This window comes from Podarcis gaigeae (genome assembly GCF_964106915.1).
Source record: "Podarcis gaigeae genome assembly, chromosome: 3".
Lineage (NCBI taxonomy): Eukaryota > Metazoa > Chordata > Lepidosauria > Squamata > Lacertidae > Podarcis > Podarcis gaigeae.
Genome location: NC_139680.1, coordinates 100,165,219 through 100,175,372, shown reverse-complemented (window position 1 = coordinate 100,175,372; position 10,154 = coordinate 100,165,219). Strand labels below are relative to the sequence as shown.

The 10,154-nt window shown below is 43.0% G+C and overlaps 1 long non-coding RNA gene across 2 annotated transcripts in view; it reads left to right on the top strand.

Moving 5' to 3' along the window:
* Positions 1–975: 975 nt before the first annotated feature.
* The window catches only part of LOC310842175, a 71,395-nt gene continuing 62,216 nt past the window's right edge, over positions 976–10,154 (top strand). For both annotated transcript variants that reach the window (XR_014562964.1, XR_014562965.1), the window contains exons 1-2: positions 976–1,317; positions 6,265–6,323. This is a non-coding gene — a long non-coding RNA (uncharacterized lncRNA). The remainder of the gene's footprint in view (positions 1,318–6,264; positions 6,324–10,154) is intronic.

Genomic DNA, 10,154 nt, shown 5'->3' with positions numbered 1-10,154 from the left:
CATGTACGAGTACAGGGGTTTTTCTTCCTTGGGGTTCCTCTCCCCCCTTTTTTTGGTACTTTCACATAGCCTGAGATTTGCTCAGGCATGCTGATACCTCCCTCTTGTTTCTCTGTGGTCCACTTGTAGCTCCAGCCCCACTGGAGGACTTCCCTATCATCTCTGAGGACTTCTTTGAGTTCCCTATCAGAAGGCGTGATAATGTCTCTGCTGACTTTCACATGTCACCAGTTATGTGCAGCAGCATATGGTACCAATGGGATGTTTCCAAGCTGCCTTCAAGGGCAGCCCCATGTGCAATGCTTTACAATACTGTAACCTTGACTACACTTGTACCATGGGAAATGAGAACTTCACAACATTGCCTCCAGGCTATCGGAATGCTGTCATGCGCACAGCCTCAAGCACATATAGCAAGCAGAAATGAGCATATGATTCATCCCCACCTTGGCAGGCCATGTGTATGTATCAGAACTTGAGGGAGTCACAAAAAAAGCTATTAAAATCAAAAGGGAGGAAAATCACGTCATCCGCTGCCTTATGTTTGTTTGTTGAGGAAGAGGCCTAAAGAGCGCCTCTCCCCTCCACTCCTAAACCTCTTATCTTCTCCAGTTTTATATATATTGTCCCGTCTAGACAGCAGAAAGTGACTAGCATACCTATATGTCAAGAATGTAGCGGTAAATCTTTCAGATAAATATAGCCGAGCAGTTAAAAGTAAAAATAAATGTCTAAAGCTCTCAACTTATTAGCAGCATCTGTCTCAGGCTTGATGTGCACTTCTCAGAAATATTCTAATACCTACTAGATCTATATTTAAGCAACCTTGTTGCTGCTCTGGTGATCACATGTCATAAACTATCTCTATATTGTTGATTTTGTTGCTAAGCCCCACTGTGAGTTCTGTTTCCAGTGTTTCGGGTTACACATTTAAAAACAGACCTTCCAACTGTTTCACACCCCACATTTAAAGATGATACGCAGGCAGCTCTTGCTATTGCTCAGCGGCCCACTCTGGCATTAGACAATTACAGCTGAGGGAGGAGCTAGGGTTACAAACTTGTCACACACTGGAGCTGCTAACTTTCCATCCCGGAAATCTCATTTGGAAGGAAGCTACAGACCAGGACATGAGAGCAATGAATTATCGCATGCCTGCCCCAGATTCCTGGAAGGCTGCAAGCTCTCCGGAAACAAAGAAACAAATCCTAGAAATCACCCATTCACATGATTTCCGAATTTATTTCAAAGAATGTCACCACGATGGTCTCATTTTGTGTGTGGTTAAAGTGAGTCTTGTGAACGCACCCTAGTGAGGTAAGTTACTAGTGTCTGGAAAAAAGTGATAGATATCCAGTGTTTCATGCAGCAATAACTTATCACATCACAGTAGTTTGCAATACAAGAGTAACATTTCAGGTTCAGGGGGTTGTGTGGATAGTGTCAATATGTGGTTTGGTCACTAGATGGCACTTTACTTTGTGGAATCTCAGCCAAGTCAGGAGTTTCCTGTTGCTGTTCTTGTTTGGAAGACAATAAAGTTTTTGTCTAGTTTCCTGAAGAGTGTGTCTTCTAAGCCTTCCAGGACAGGTGTGGAAGAAGCAATCACAAGAAGTTTAAAGTCTGCTGTTCCTGTGTGTGTGTATATATATATATATATTGCTCATAGGCAGGGTATAGTTTTAAAGCATTTGCCATCCTTACTTAAAGAAAAATACTTTGTGCTAAACCGAAGAATGTCCCTAAATAGTGGCTCTCTAGACTACTTTCCTACATGAGTGTTGAAGGAAACACTAATCTAGTGTTGATTGCTCTACCCTCCAAAAGTGGTGCACTTTAGCTCTGATATTTATTCATTTTAGGAATTTATACCCCACTCTTCACCAGAAGTCTCAGAACAACTTATACTATCAGCAGATTTTAAAGTGATTCTGTGAAGTGCAGCCCCAAACAACACCAGTCATATCTTTCCTCCCAGATCAGCAGTTTTCATCCCTGCAGCATTTCCATCTTACCTGGATTACATCTAAATATTAACATTTAAACGATTAATTAACTTTATCTGCTTACAGGTTTTATGTCCTGCCTGTCATCAATGACAGAGTGTTCAAAGCAGCTAACATGTTTGAATAATTTGACTATATAATACAGTCGTACCTTGTAAATTGAATGCCTTGCGAGTCAAATGTTTTGGCTCTTGAACGCTGCAAACCTAGAAGTGAGTGTTCCAGTTTGTGAACGTTCTTTGGAACCCGAAAGTCTGATGGGGCTTCCGCGGCTTCCGATGGGCTGCAGGAGCTTCCTGCAGCCCATCGGAAGCTGCACCTTGGTTTCCGAACGTTTTGGAAGTTTAACGGACTTCCGTAGTGGATTCCATTCGACTTCTGAGGTACAACTGTATCAATTTTGAATTTTGCGATGTGACTATTCAGTGGAAAATTCACAATTTCCCAAGCAGCTGCAGCTGGGCATGGGCTTGTTGTGTTTTGTTTGTTTGTTGTTGAGACACAAGAGGCAGTAATCCAGCAAGAATTTTGCAAACCTGCAATTGAAATAAGTAGATGCAACTGGAAGGAAAACATGGTCAATTTACATAATTTTGGTATATGGTGATAGGCACTGGGATTGTTTAGTACAGCATGTGAAGCACATTGTCTGCACAGCAGAAGTGAAGAATGATGGAAGAAAATAGGTACATTTGTTTTACATTAAGTGAACAAGGGGTTTATCACACGGCACTGAAAAAGCCATATGGACAAACCATTTCCACAGGGTATTGAGCTATGTCCTGCCAAGGAATTATTGCAAGATGGTCTTAAAACTATATGCTTTCCTTATTCTCTAGAAACGACATTTTCACATTTAGCAGTCTTAACTCTGCACAGTTTTATGCTACCCAATATTTCACTCTGAATATGCTAACATTTCTAGAATTTCAAAATGCAATGTACATTAGCAAAAGTGTGTGATCTTGTTCCAAGACACCCAGGCAGACAATATTATACTAACTAGCAAGGTATGATTGCAGGCAAGCTCTTGTATTCAGCTTCGTACATACTACCAGCTGGGAGACCCACGATCCCATGGAGAGATCTGTGTGCATTCTGGTGACAGGTTTGGTTTGATACTGAGGCATAACACACACGGAAAGCAGGCAATGAGCTCCATCTAGCACTGCATGGAGCTGGCCGGTGACTCCTAAAGTTGGATGCTGGGCAATTATTGCCTAGTTCTGATGGAATTTGGCCTTACCATCAGCCTGACGAAGACCAATATCTTGGGTCAGGACGTCGCCAGCACTCCATGCATCAGTATTGGTGACCACATACTAGAGGTGGTAGACATTTTCGTCCACCTGGGTTCCACCATCGCCAGAATCTCTCCATTGATGCTGAGCTGGACAAGTGTATTGACAAGGCAGCTGTGACAATGGCTCACCTCTCCAAAGGGTTATGGGAGAATGTGATGCTAACGTCCAAGACCAAAACGAAGGTCTAGCAGGCTGCTTTATGGAAGTGAGCCTTGGGCAACGTACAACCACCAAGAGCGACGCCGCAGTGCTTTCCACGTTCATTTTAGCTCAGCCAAAAACAACTGCTTGCTTTTTAATGTGCTTTTCTCCAAATGAGATGAAGCAGAGATTTCCCATCTGACAAATGCTGTTCAACAGCATTTGTAAAATAGGCCTTTAGTGTAGTGGTCCCTAATCAAATCTTAAATTTCAGCATGTGAATGGTACACAAAAGGAGTGTTGGCTGGAAGACTGAAATTAGAAGCCTTTTACAGTGTATATGTGGAAAGCACAGTTGTCTTCAGTCCCAAACAAATCTCTTATAAATGGATGTGATACGTGAGGGAAAGACAATCCTTTCTCTTTTTTACCTGTACTATAATAACAACATTGATACATGTTAAGGTCAGTGCTGCTGGCTAGGTTTTATTGTGCACCAATGCTGGATCTGTCTTTTTTTAGGGGACAGGAGGGGGAATTACTCTGAAACGGCACTTGATATGCTATATGGCATTGCAGATTTAGACAGTCTAATTGTAGAGCTGAAATCCAAAAAGGTCTTATCAAAGTGCTAAATCCCCAAGGACCCCTTTTCTCCCTACAGACAATGACTGCAATTTTGTAAGCAGGAGAGTTGCTGAAACTTCTTAGGCCCTCAGTCCAGAAAAACACAACTGAAATCATCAAGACTTCAGGAGATCACAGCTAATTTGTTCCCGTGACTCCAGTGGGACTTAAAATCACAACCTCCTTGCTCGTGACTGGGAATGCAGACTTGCAGCACTTCCATATCACCAGGTTTTTTTTCAGGTGGGACTCAGTGGCATACTGGTCAATGTGAGTTGTGGGATTAGAGTTAATTGGAAGGTCTTGTGCAACCAACTCCTTTCCTGGAAGAGGCTGCAATTAAAATTCTTGAGCATTTCGATAAGATTCAGCGGTAGATCAAGGGAAGGCACACCTGAACACCTGGATTCCCTGCCAGCTACAAGGGGTTTGATCATGGGAAAGCTTGCTTGAAACCCATGAAAAATGAAACTAGCTATCTCATGTCCTGCATTCAAAGATAATAGAATGCAACCAAGAAGGAACGGAGATTTAATGGGCAAGACTCATCCTACCCTGGCATGATGGAAAACTTAAGAAACGGTCATTTCCATTCTGGACATTTTCACTGGCAGTGTAGAATTGGATTTGGATTGGAGAGACCTGGGAGAATGTTAGCACCAGACTACCCAGCAAGCTCCCAGTGGGGAGCTGAGTTCAGCTCTCCCTTCTTATCCCCATTTATGGGCAGATTTATGCTGGTTTATTCCATCTCCCCATGATACCTCTAGGTCAGGGGTGGGCAATGTTTTTCAAACCAGGGAGAACATTCCATTCTGGGCAACTTTTTTGGGGGTCATGTGCTAGTGGCAGGCAGGATGAAGCCCGAATGGTTCAGATCAGGTCAGTTTGTTTTGGAATCTGCATAGACTGACTTCCTCAAGCATCAATAGTTTAAAGCATGTTCTTATTGCTCATGGCCACAGCCAGTAGAAGATACACCGAGCACAAGTCCCCAGCATTCAGTTTGTTATTCAGGCAAGATGATCTTCACACACATACCCAGCAGCATGGGAGTTGCATCAGCAGGGTGTGATCCCATGGCACGGGGCTAACATTTGGTTGTCTCCATGAGATGACCACACACAAGCATGAAGCTCTCAGTAGCTCAGTGGTGTTGGCTTTGATCCTTGACATTTCCAGCCGGGTCTGGGAAAGACCATTGCTTGAAATCCTGGAGAGCTCATAGAATCATAGAATTGCAGATTTGGAAAGGACCCCGAGATTCATCTAGTCCAAGCCCTGAAATGCAGGAATCTCAACTAATGCATCCATGACAGATGGCTATCCAACCTCTGCTTAAAAACCTCCAAGGAGGGAGAGTCCACCACCTCCCATGGGAGTCTGTTCCACTGTCAAACAGCTCTTCCTGTTAGAAAGTTCTTCCTGATGTTTAGGTGGAAACTCCTTTCTTGTAACTTGAATCCTTTGGTTTGAATCCTACCCTCCAGAGCAGGAGAGAAGAAGCTTGCTCAGTCTTCCATGTGACAGCCCTTCAGGTATTTTGAAGATGGCTGACATATCTTCTCTCAGTCTCCTCTTTTCCAGGCTAAACATACCCAGTTCCTTCAACCGTTCCTCATAAGGCTTAGTTTCCAGACCCTTGATTGTCTGAGTCACCCTCCTCTGCACACATTCCAGCTTGTCAGCAACTTTCCTAAACTGTGGTTCCCAGAACTGGACACAGTAGTCGAGGTATGGTCTGACCAAGGCAGAATAGAGTGGTACTGCTAGTTCCCTTGATCTGGACACTATACAGTGGTACCTCAGGTTACATATGCTTCAGGTTACATACGCTTCAGGTTACAGACTCCGCTAACCCAGAAATAGTACCTCGGGTTAAGAACTTTGCTTCAGGATGAGAACAGAAATCATGCTCCGGTGGTGCGGCGGCAGTGGGAGGCCCCATTAGCTAAAGTGGTGCTTCAGGTTAAGAACAGTTTCAGGTTAAGAACGGACCTCCGGAACGAATTAAGTACTTATCCCGAGGTACCACTGTACTTCTGTTGATGCATCCTAGAATAGCATTAGGTTGGGCTTTTTTGTGCTGCATCACACTGTTGACTCGTGCTAAGTTTGTGGTCTACTGAGACCCCTAGATCCTTTTCACATGTACGCAAGGTTTTCCCCATCTTATATTTGTGCAGCTGGTTGTTCCTGCCTAAATGTTCCTGTGATTTTGTTCCCCGCCTCCTTCGAAGCTCAGGTCAGTTACTAAGTGTTGTTTAAAGGCTGTTTGTTTTCCACCCTCTTCGGCCAAAGGAGCTGTTTTTCAGCTGCACTTCTTCCTTTTCTATGGTTGTTTTTGGGTTCTGCCTGCTTTGGTTACTGCTGAGACCGGGTAATTAGCTGTCATCTTGTCAAGGAGCATGTTCATTTCAGCTTGCCATTCTTCATTTCACTCTGGGTTTGTTAATTTCACTCCTGTTGGCTTCAGCCTTTGCAGCCCCTGCCAGTTTGACAGCGGGACAGCTGCTTAAGGAAGGCACCAAGCAAAACTTGAAAGCTAGAAAGTGGTGTTTACACAAAGATGGTCTAAGATGGCATTTAAGCAAAGATGGCATGGAGTGCCACCTATGTGTGTTTGTAAACCAGAACTGGAACTCAAGCAAAGCCATAAGTTGCCCTTCAAATTGGAACATGTATCTAAAAGTAGCCCAGGTAAAGAACCACAAGAAAGAATTGTATCCCCCCAAAATCAATATTGACTTGTTAGCGCTATGGACTATGAGAACTAGCCTTTGTTTCGTGTTGCTACTTTTGGCTTATGGAGATATTTTTTTCATTGTTTGTTCCAATTGTCCGAAATACTTTGCATTTATGTACTGTGTACATGCCAAACTGTGTGCATTAGTGATCACAGAGAAAGACCATAAGGTCAAAATGCAGCTGGGTTTATTTTATTGAGTGATTTCGGGTTATGTTTGCTTGTAATTGTTTCTATTGAAATATAAAATAGTTTTAAATTACAGTTCTCCACATTTTCACACCAGTTTGCTTTCATGTTCCCATGAAAATCCATCAACATTTTCACACGAATTTCTCCTAATGCACACATATTTGTATGCAAGCTTGTCCAACATACACATTTTAATGGGTATTAGCTGTCAGTCCTGCATTTCAGGGGGTTGGACTAGATGAATCCTGTGGTGTCTACAATTCTATGAATCTGCTTCATTTTTGCAGAGCATTTCCTCCTAATATACTACATACATGTTCACTAATAAATGTATTTTTCTGCAACTTCAAAATATGTTGTAAGCCACTTTGAATGTCAATTTGGAAGAAAAGTGGAATATGAATATATTAAGTCAATTTAAAAAAATTTTTAGTGTTGTTTTTTAAAAAAGCATAAGAACTTTCAGGGTGTCCTGGTTGTTTATTTTTGAAATATAGCAACCCTAGCATATACATTTTTGTACATATGATTGGCTATAGAACTGCATTGCAATATTCAGAGAACTGTGAATTTTCAAGGTTGGTTGTGTTCTGGAACACTTGCTGTTATGGTTTAGCATTGAGAGGATGAACTGAAGTGAGCCTTCGACTCCTGCCCTTCTCCCTCTCCAGCCCTCCCCCCAGCATGGAAATCTGAGAGTTGGGAAGATTTCTCTTCAGTTTTAAATTAACCACAATTTGTTGTTATGTCTGAGCCTGGCCAATTTTTGGTTATTGTTAACTATTGTTTTTTGAAACAAGTCCGCTTACAAACCTGGCTTGTTTCAACAGACCATAGTTAAGGTTAACAAAAAACATTTATGGGTAAGTGAAGCTTCCAAACTCTTCCTTGTGACCATGTTGGAAAAGGAGAAGGGAGTGTGTTAGCTGCAGTAACTGTCGTAATGCTAAACTATGGTTTAGCAGTACATGTGAACACAGCCAATGTGTCTGATTGCTGCTACCTACAAAAGATGGTCCAGTTGCCAGGGCTAGCATGGCAACAGTATTCTAAAACACAGACTGAGCATGGAAAGACAGGTGAAATAATTTTGTACCAGATTCTGGCTTAATTTTCCTGGGAGACATTTTGGAAACAGGCCGTTTGCCTCTACAGCTCTCTAGACTTAACAGCTCAAGTACAACTGCCCAGTGTCACCGTCAGGAAAAGTTGTTAACTGCGCTTTGCCTGTTTTCTTACTGAGATAAAACCTTAAGTGTGGTTGCAGGTGTTGAAAGGTGTGATACCATGCAGAGAGCTTGCTAGGAATACAATGGGGTTGGTATAGTCTCGTATTTCTGGCAGCTGTCACTTGCGGGGCTTTCTAAGAATGACTGCAAACACAGAGAACAATTCATTAATATAAATGTAAATGCAATCTTGGCAGCCCTGTTTGATCACTGCTATAAAAGGAAAAAAGCAAACCTTCAGATTTCAAGATAGCGGGTTCATTTGCATTACCAGTTTTAGGCAACAACTGGTGGCAAAGACACCACAAGACTCATTGTTTTTAAAATATGGGCCTTGTTGGCAGTCAATTGCCCACTGCCAGTATTATGGTCTTCTTAGTTACTATTTATTGGTTCAGTCCAGGCTTGCATGTGGTTATGTTTCCTACTCCCCCCCTTTTTAATGGCTCCTTAGCCAATTATTTTATTATTATTATTTATTATTATTATTTTGGGACACGGGTGGTGCTGTGGGTTAAACCACAGAGCCTAGGGCTTGCCGATCAGAAGGTCAGCGGTTTGAATCCCCGCGACGGTGTGAGCTCCCGTTGCTCGGTCCCTGCTCCTGCCAACCTAGCAGTTTGAAAGCACGTCAAAGTGCAAGTAGATAAATAGGTACCGCTCTGGCGGGAAGGTAAACGACGTTTCCGTACACTGCTCTGGTTCGCCAGAAGTGGCTTAGTCATGCTGGCCACATGACCCGGAAACTGTACACTGGCTCCCTTGGCCAATAAAGCGAGATGAGCCCCGCAACCCCAGAGTTAGCCACGACTGGACCTAATGGTCAGGAGTCCCTTTGCCTTAAGCCAATTATTTATTCCTAAATTGGGAAAAGATTCTAATTCTGGTATCCTGAAACTTCTCTGTAATCCACTTTCATTTTTTGAAAAGCAATTTCATAAGATATTTAAATGACCCTTCATATATTCAGTGAGTGGGGTGGTTGGTGGTGGGTATATAATGAGTAATGGATCTAAGTGGGATGATTTAGAAACGGAACAGTAGGTTATGGACTTCAGCTGCCAGAATCCATGACTATAGCCCATGTTACCTGGGACTGATGGGAGCTGCAGTAAGAACAAAAAAGGCTACCTGGAAGGCCCCATATTAGTTATCCCTGCAGTAGTGGCAAGCAGGGATTTTCCTCCCTCTGGTCCTTGGAGGAAAGCAAACCGTGGCAGCCTATTCTGTTGTCCAGTTTTCTGAACTGTTAATTTAATACCTCAGTTAACCAGCTTCTGGGTTTATTGTAAACCCCCCCCCCCCAAAGAAAAAGAAGAAAAACACACATGACCCATTTGAAAGCCAGCTCTGTCGTTTATAACATTGAAAGAGGGAAGCCGCTGTCAAGGGGCTAATAAAGCTCCGACTAAACTTATGACAGACATTGGGGCCTCGTGACACACTTTTGGGTTGTGATGGGGTGGTGTGGAGAGCGAATTTTTCAGAAACATTTTGGAAATATTGTTTGGTTGTGTAGCTGAGTGCTGACGCAGCATCAGATAGGAAATCAAAGAGCAAACAATTCGGACGAGGGAAAGCTCGGTGTTTCTCTACAGGCGGGGTGAGGCAAAGTTCCTCAGGAGAGTGAGTGGCAGTTTGCCAGGGTGGGGAGCCTCTGGGCAATACAAACACAGCCATCCGGACCGGCCAGTTCCTGGGTTTAGACTGGCTGTCAAAAAGGAAGGAAAGCAGTTTATAGGAACTCCATAGAATGCGAGTGAGAGAGGAAACTTCGAATATGCCACAGCGCCTGAAATCTCGACATATCAGTCCATAGGACGAAAGCAATCTGGTGTTTTCTTAATGTGCATATTATTTAGGTGTGCAGTTTCACTAATCTATGGAGAGCTGGGAGCTTCTCCCAGGC